This window comes from Delphinapterus leucas, unplaced genomic scaffold (assembly GCF_059928025.1).
Source record: "Delphinapterus leucas isolate spDelLeu-1000000601 "Yukka" unplaced genomic scaffold, BTC_Dleu_Yukka2 spDelLeu_asBTCV2_sq25, whole genome shotgun sequence".
NCBI lineage: Eukaryota > Metazoa > Chordata > Mammalia > Artiodactyla > Monodontidae > Delphinapterus > Delphinapterus leucas.
In genome coordinates this window covers 5,448,566-5,455,526 of record NW_028322234.1, presented here as the reverse complement: position 1 = coordinate 5,455,526, position 6,961 = coordinate 5,448,566, and the positions used below count along the sequence as shown (strand labels likewise).

General features: G+C 41.6%; 1 protein-coding gene across 4 annotated transcripts in view; it reads left to right on the top strand.

Annotated features, from left to right (window-relative positions):
* BRD4 (bromodomain containing 4) overlaps positions 1 to 6,961 on the top strand; it is an 82,897-nt gene that overhangs the window by 1,288 nt on the left and 74,648 nt on the right. The gene's annotated exons all lie outside the window — the stretch shown is intronic.

Below are 6,961 nucleotides of genomic sequence, written 5' to 3'. Positions count from 1 at the left end.
CGTGCGGTGTATGGTCTTGGCCCTTGGGTTACTTTCTGTATGTGTGCTGGATGCAAGAAGTGACCTCTTGGAGAAGTGAATGAGAATTGAAGTGTCTTTGCTTACCTTCGAGAGGGCCCTACCTGTTCGTGTTTACAGAAACCGTCTCAGTGTACCTCTAAGCCAGTGGCTCTTTGGTGCTGTAATAATGTTTGGGAGATTTTTATGAATGGGGCTGTCAGGTTCCTTAAATTGTTAGTTCTTGGAATTTAGTCCTTGGAGGTTGTAAAGAAAGCGATACCCAGGAGGATTTATGAATATGTTACCAGTTTCGAGAAGCTTTTGGATGGCACAGTCTATTTTATGACTTAGCCAGTAATATGATAAAACATTATTTTCGGTTTAATTTGGATAGGATTTATCTTTCCCCCAAGGCATTGTAGATAACTAACCCCTTCTCCCCCAAATTTTCAGCCTGGGGAAAATAAACCTCTCCGATGATTTCCCTCGACCAAATGGAGAAAAGCCTGATCTAAAACAGCGCATTGCTCCCCTGTTATCTGCCCTACCCCATAACCTTAGTAGGAAACAAAGTATCTAAGGGCTCAAGCTGTGGAGTGAGTTAGTCTCTTAAGATGGTTTTAGTTGGTCTTAACCTGAGGAGATGAGCCCACATGTGTGAATCTTGCTAGAATTCAGCCCTAGCCAATTGCTGAAGATAAGGAATTTTGCCTACAGGTGAAAGTTAGAACATGAAAGTGGCTGCATTTTAAGGATGGGTCGGCTGTTCTCAGGTGTCTATATGGTTACCTTCCCTTCCTGGGATAGAGATGAGGAAAAAAATTACCTAAGAATTGCAAGAGAATCATTGGCCACTTTGTAAAATTTCCACTAAATTATTGAATTGTTTACAGGAATTTAGACTTTGTTTCCAAAAGTTCCCTTTTTGAGCCAGTTGTTGTGATCTTTGTACTAAGTTACACTTTTGCTTTTGGAGGTGGAGGGGATGCAGTATTTTCATGTTTCACAATTCAGGTTATTGAATGACTTGAGATTTATGAATTCTGGAAGGAGATTGGAGGGTTATTTTTTTTTTAACTTATAGTAAAAACCATTTCGTATCAATGATTTGAAGACCCTGGGCTGTTAAATCTGCTCTGACAACCCGCTGTCCTCATCTGTAACGATTGTGTGGATGTGAAATGTTTCAAATTCTGATTTTGAATAAAATCGTAAAGTTGACACGTTTGTCTTTATGTTCCTGGCAGATCTATAAAAAGGAGAGAAAAGCTTGTTATTGAGAACAGTTTCAGTGTTTCTATTAATGTTTAATAAATCTTTGTGATTTTTAGTGTTTTGAAAAGACTGAACATTTGCAAGGTGAGAATTGTGGGGATTCTTTGGTGGTGCTGGCATTTTATTTAATTCATAAGACACGAGTTTGTAAAAAATAAGATTTCCTTAAATTATTATTATTTTTATTTTTACTAGACTGTAAGTTCTCTGAGGGCAGGGTTTTGTTTGCTTGGCTTTGTCTATTTTTATTCTCTAGTGTATCCTCAGCACCTTAGAAGAGCAGCTAAAATATTCCTTGGGTGAATAAACTGGAGAGATAATTTAGGAAGAATTTGACATGCCCATGATACCAAGTGCAAGTAATTCCTTTTAAATCAGTAAAATATTAACAGTGGGCATAATTGGTCAGTAGTGACTTACAGGAGACGTGAATTTTTGTTTTTATTTTATTTATTTATTTTTGGCTGCACTGGTTGCTGTGCGTGGGCATTCTCTAGTTGCGGCGAGCGGGGGCTACTCTTCATTGTGGTGCGCGGGCTTCTCATTGCGGTGGCTTCTCTTGCGGAGCACGGGCTCTAGGCATGCAGGCTCAGTAGTTGTGGCTCGTGGGCTCTAGAGCACAGGCTCAGTAGTTGTGGTGCACGGGCTTAGTTGCTCCGCGGCATGTGGGATCTTCCCGGACCAGGGCTCGAACCCTTGTCGCCTGCATTGGCAGGCGGATTCTTAACCACTGTGCCACCAAGGAAGCCCGGGAGACGTAAATTTTAACTAAGGTAACGTTAAGGTCCCTAATTGCAGTAAACTTACTAATAGTCCAAGCAGCATGGCATGCAGTTGCTTCTGTGCACTGTCTGCTGTGTGTCTCCCACTTAGCAGTTTGAAATGTGGTGAGTGGGTTTGGGCTGTGGGTCAGTCCTGACCTGGGAAAAGTATTTTAAGAGGAAGTTGAAGTGGGTGATAAACAAGTATGCGTAGCATTTCTTAATGTGGATCTCATTTTGTCAGTAAAAAGGTTTTGTTTTTTTTGTTTAAAAACATTGAGCCCTTTCTAATATTCTGATTTCATGTGATTGGCCAATCCATTGTAACACTTAGTTCCTGAGCTTCTACTATGTATAAGGGAAGACAAAAAGATATTTGCACAGTGATTTTCTGTGGTACATATATTCTTTCTTAACGTATTCATTCTCTCCAAATATTTATTGAATATACATTATGTTTTGAGTATTATACTAACATTGTAAAATCTTATCTTTTTGTTTTTAGTGTTTTTATAACAGGCTTATTGAGATATAATTCACAAATGATAGTTCACCAATTTAAAGCATACAAATCAGTGGTTTTTAGTATGTTCAGAGTGGTGCAGCCACCACCACAACCAGTTTTAGAACATTTTCATCCCTCCAAAAAGAAATCCCTATTCATTAGCAGTCACGTTCCATCCCCCCAATCCCTGGCAACCACCGATTTACGCTCTGTCTCTATAAATTTGCCTATTCTGGATATTTCAGGGATCATATGATACATAACCTTTTGTGGCTGGCTCCTTTTACTTGGCATAATGTTTTTAAGGTTTGTGCTGTAGCATGAATCAGTACTTCATTTCTCCTATAACTAAGTAATATTCCATTGTGTGGATGGATATGTCACATTTTATTTATTCAGTTGATGGATATTTGGGTTTCCACTTTTTTGGGTATTGTGAATGGTGCTGCTATGAACATTCATGTACACATTTTTGTGTGGACATTTGTATTAATTCCTCTTGGATGGATATCTAGGAGTGGAATTGCTAGGTCATGGTACTTAACTTTTTGAGAATGCACAATGACTTTTTAACTGCAGTGATTTTTCTAGTACTTTGATGGAGGGGTTAAAAAAAAGCTTAATGGAATGTGGTGTAGCCATTTCAAAGAATGAGGAAATGGAAGTGCAGGGATGTCAGCATGTTGACATGTAGTACAGTCTGCACGGTTTGATCCCCATTTGGTTTTTTAAATTGTACATTGTTAGAGAACAGTTTGAAATGCTGGCGAGGCACAGAAAACAGTCTGGAAGATGCACCCCAAACTCGTACCATTGTTATAAAGGTTAATTTTAAAAACACTTAGGTTTTTTTTTTTTCCAGTCCAAGCAGGCTACAACTGATTAAACTTGATTAAACTGCATCCACATGTCCCAGCATAAATCATGGGATGTATTCCATTCTAAAGAAATAGATGGAGAGTGAGTCCAGTGTCAAAGATAGGGCAGAGCAGCCATCTGTCCTGTTCTTGACCAAATCCTGAGGGGGAATAGCACTGGTTGATCCACATCATTTGCAAAAGAGGTTTTATGGGATTTTCTCCTTAAACAAAAGTAGTGCACGGTCATTTTTTAAAATTTGGAAAATACAGTGTTAAGGTGATATTAACTGTTAAAAATTGTTACCTAACCCCATTTTTGTGCCAGTTTTTTTTCTACATGAGTAACAAAATTGGATTGTGCTGTTATTTTTTCAAAAAATATTACACTGTGAACATTTCCAAAATACTCTATTTTAAATGGTTGCCTAAAATTCTATTACGTGAATGTACCATAATTTAATGCTGCCATTTTTGGACATGATTTTCAAGTTTTCTCTTTTTTTCATATCTAGAAATGGAATCACCAGACCAAAGGGTGTGCGTTTTTGGAAAGTTGATACAAATTAGTTTTCTAGAAAAGTCCCATGAACTTCCCTTTCTCCAATCTAAGCTTGACAGTGTCTTGTTTATAAGGGTGAGGTTTTTAACAGTTCCCCCACACACACAAATAGTAACTGTTTAAAAACAAAATGTGGTTTTGAGTGTGTTCTGAAGCCTTCTGAGAAGCAGAAGTGTCTCTGAGATCTTGCTCTTTGACCTTTCTACGCTCTTTGACCTTTCTACTCTCCTGCCCAGAGTTGGACTTTGTTTCCTGAAATCAAGTCGCAGAATTCCTGACTCTGTGATAGAAGTCCAGTGTTACTTGAGTGCTCTATGGAGGGCTTGAACAGCCTCTTGGCAGTCCAGTCCTGTCTCATTTTTGCTGCCCTGCTCCAAAGGCTGATACAACCAGTGTGGCACAGTTAGACCCCAATTGGAATCCTGGCCCTCCTGCCTGCTGTGTGACCTTCGCCTGTCACTCAGCCTTCCCCAGACTTCATTTCTCCATCTTTAAGTTGAGGATAAAATGAGGCAGTGCTTTCTCAAGGTTAGCTACTTATTTGCTGTCATTATCCAGGGTGAAGAATAGAAGTGGGAAGAGGTAGCCAGGTATTACAAAGTAGAGCAGCTGAGGGTAGGAAGGTGGACCAGCTGACATGCCTGGAAACCATGTCACCGGGTGATATCAAGATCAGCCAGGTGCCTTTCAGATCCCCCTGTGTGTTGCGTCTTCCTTCAAGTGAGCTGTGAGTAGAGATCAATGGGGGAGGTGATATAAAGTAGGGGTTGGTTTTTCTAGGTGAGGATTTGTTTATCTGATAATGAGATTAAAAGTGGTGGTGGGCTTCCCTGGTGGCGCAGTGGTTGAGAGTCCGCCTGTCGATGCAGGGGACGCGGGTTCGTGACCTGGTCCGGGAAGATCTCGCATGCCGCGGAGCGGCTGGGCCCGTGAGCCATGGCCGCTGAGCCTGCGCGTCCGGAGCCTGTGCTCTGCGGTGTGAGAGGCCACAACGGTGAGAGGCCCGCGTACCGCAAAAAAAAAAAAAAAAAAAAAGTGGTGGTAATGGGATTAATGGAAATTCAGCAAGCTTTGGGGGTGCCCACTCTGGGATGTTGTTGGCTGCAGAGTTTGGAGAAATGATCCATCAGGGGAAGGTGGTCCAGTATATCCTCAGGCCTAAGATGTAACTTAACTATTTTATTAAAACCTGGTTGTCTGAACAAAGGCAGCAGTCATTGGGAGTTGCTGATGGAGGAAGTTTTTGCGGAGCACAAGCGTAGCATCTCTCCATACCTTCCCTGCCTCTTTTGGCCCTAAATTAAATTGTGTTGACATCTGGATTTGTTGAAAGGATTCTGGTCTGCAGGAAGGTTTGTATCACAAGTCAGGGACTCCCTGGAAGGGAGGCAGGCAGTTGGTTGATGGGCCAGGAAAGTGGAGTGTCTGGCTGGGAGGCTGAGTTCTTGCTGGTGGACTTTGGGCCTGTTGACCAGAAGAACCAGTCGATGCCAGTCACCATTACTAGGGGCCATCAGTATCCAGGTCCATGTGGAATGCCTTTAGTTTGTGTTAAACTGTTAAATCTGAGCATTTAACTGCAAATTAAGAGTACCTAAATGAATATGCCATTTCTTCTTTTTGATCTGTGACATACTTACAAATAAAGGCCTTTTTAAGCTCACCCTAGGTGTAGGGTATTCTGTGATCTTTTCCTTGACAAGTGTTGGCCTGTTCTGCTCAATGTAGGAAGTTGCAGGACTCTGGGCTGTGGCTAGCAGAGTTGGTTGGGCTTGGGTGGAGCTGTGTACTGAGAACTGTGGAGTCCATGTCAGGGATCAGTCCAGGCCCACTCCCTTCTGGCCTTGACCTCGACCTCAGGCAAGTTACATAATCTCCCTAAACCTCAGTTTCCTCCTGTGTAAAATGGGATTTGTATGAATAAGCATTGACTGAGTAGACAACAGGTTGGGGGTGTCTGGCCTCTGTGTTGTATTCAGATTGGGGGAAGGTAGGGGAGTATCTGACCTGTATTATATTCGATTGGTGAGAGGGTGCTTCTTTTGCTCTGCATAAAGGGTTTCTAGAATAGCCGTCCAGGCCTCACTTTGCCTGTGGTCACTTCTCTTGTCTTGGTGTCCCCTTAAGGCTGAAACTGCTTATTTGTTCCTAGTTGCTGTTATGCCAAGAGACACTGGTACACTGTGGAAGCAGTGCCAGGGAAAGGTGTTGGCTTGGTATTATGTAATTTCTAGAAGCAGGAATTAGTAATATCCGTGTCCTTGTGTGTGACTAACGTCCCCAGTTGTCCTATCCCAGGCAATAACATACACGCTTGCTGGCGAATTGGCTTTTGAGATTGTTTTATGTAAGTGAGATAAATTTGGGGATTTCACACTTGAAACATTTTCCGCTGTGTTTGAGGAAGCATACGTTTCAGGTGAGCAGATCGTTATTGTGAGGGTTGAAACAGGCAGACTGCATGGAGTGTGGAGCCTGCCAGTGCATGTTGTGTGTGTGCACATGCGTGTGTGTGCACACAAGAGGGAGAGAAGGAAGGAACTGGGCTGGACACATTGCATCTGCTGTGTACCTTCCTTGGACCAGTCGCATATCCTCTCAAGTCTCAGTTTCTCATGTGTAAAATGAGAGAATAGGTTTGGGCTCCAGAGAACTTTGACCACAATCTAGATTTTAAGAGAGAGTAATTATTATTTTATATCTGTGTTTTTCATACTCTGGGTAATGAACTGAATTTAGTAGGTTGCAGTCATTGTTTAAGGAGGGAGAAAAAGGAAATGTCAAAGGGTGTTACACATTCAAGGGTATTTCATAAAACCTTTGCTGTGATTTTATGTACTGTGTACATGACAAAATCTGTTTCTTATTGTGAATCTTGTCAGCCTAGTGTGAAATAACCTCATTTTAGATACCTCTCAATGGTAGCTGTGGGTACCCTGAAAACTTTTTTTTAAATTGTTTTGGTGGCCATTTTGCAATCTGTTCCTTCATCACTTGCGCA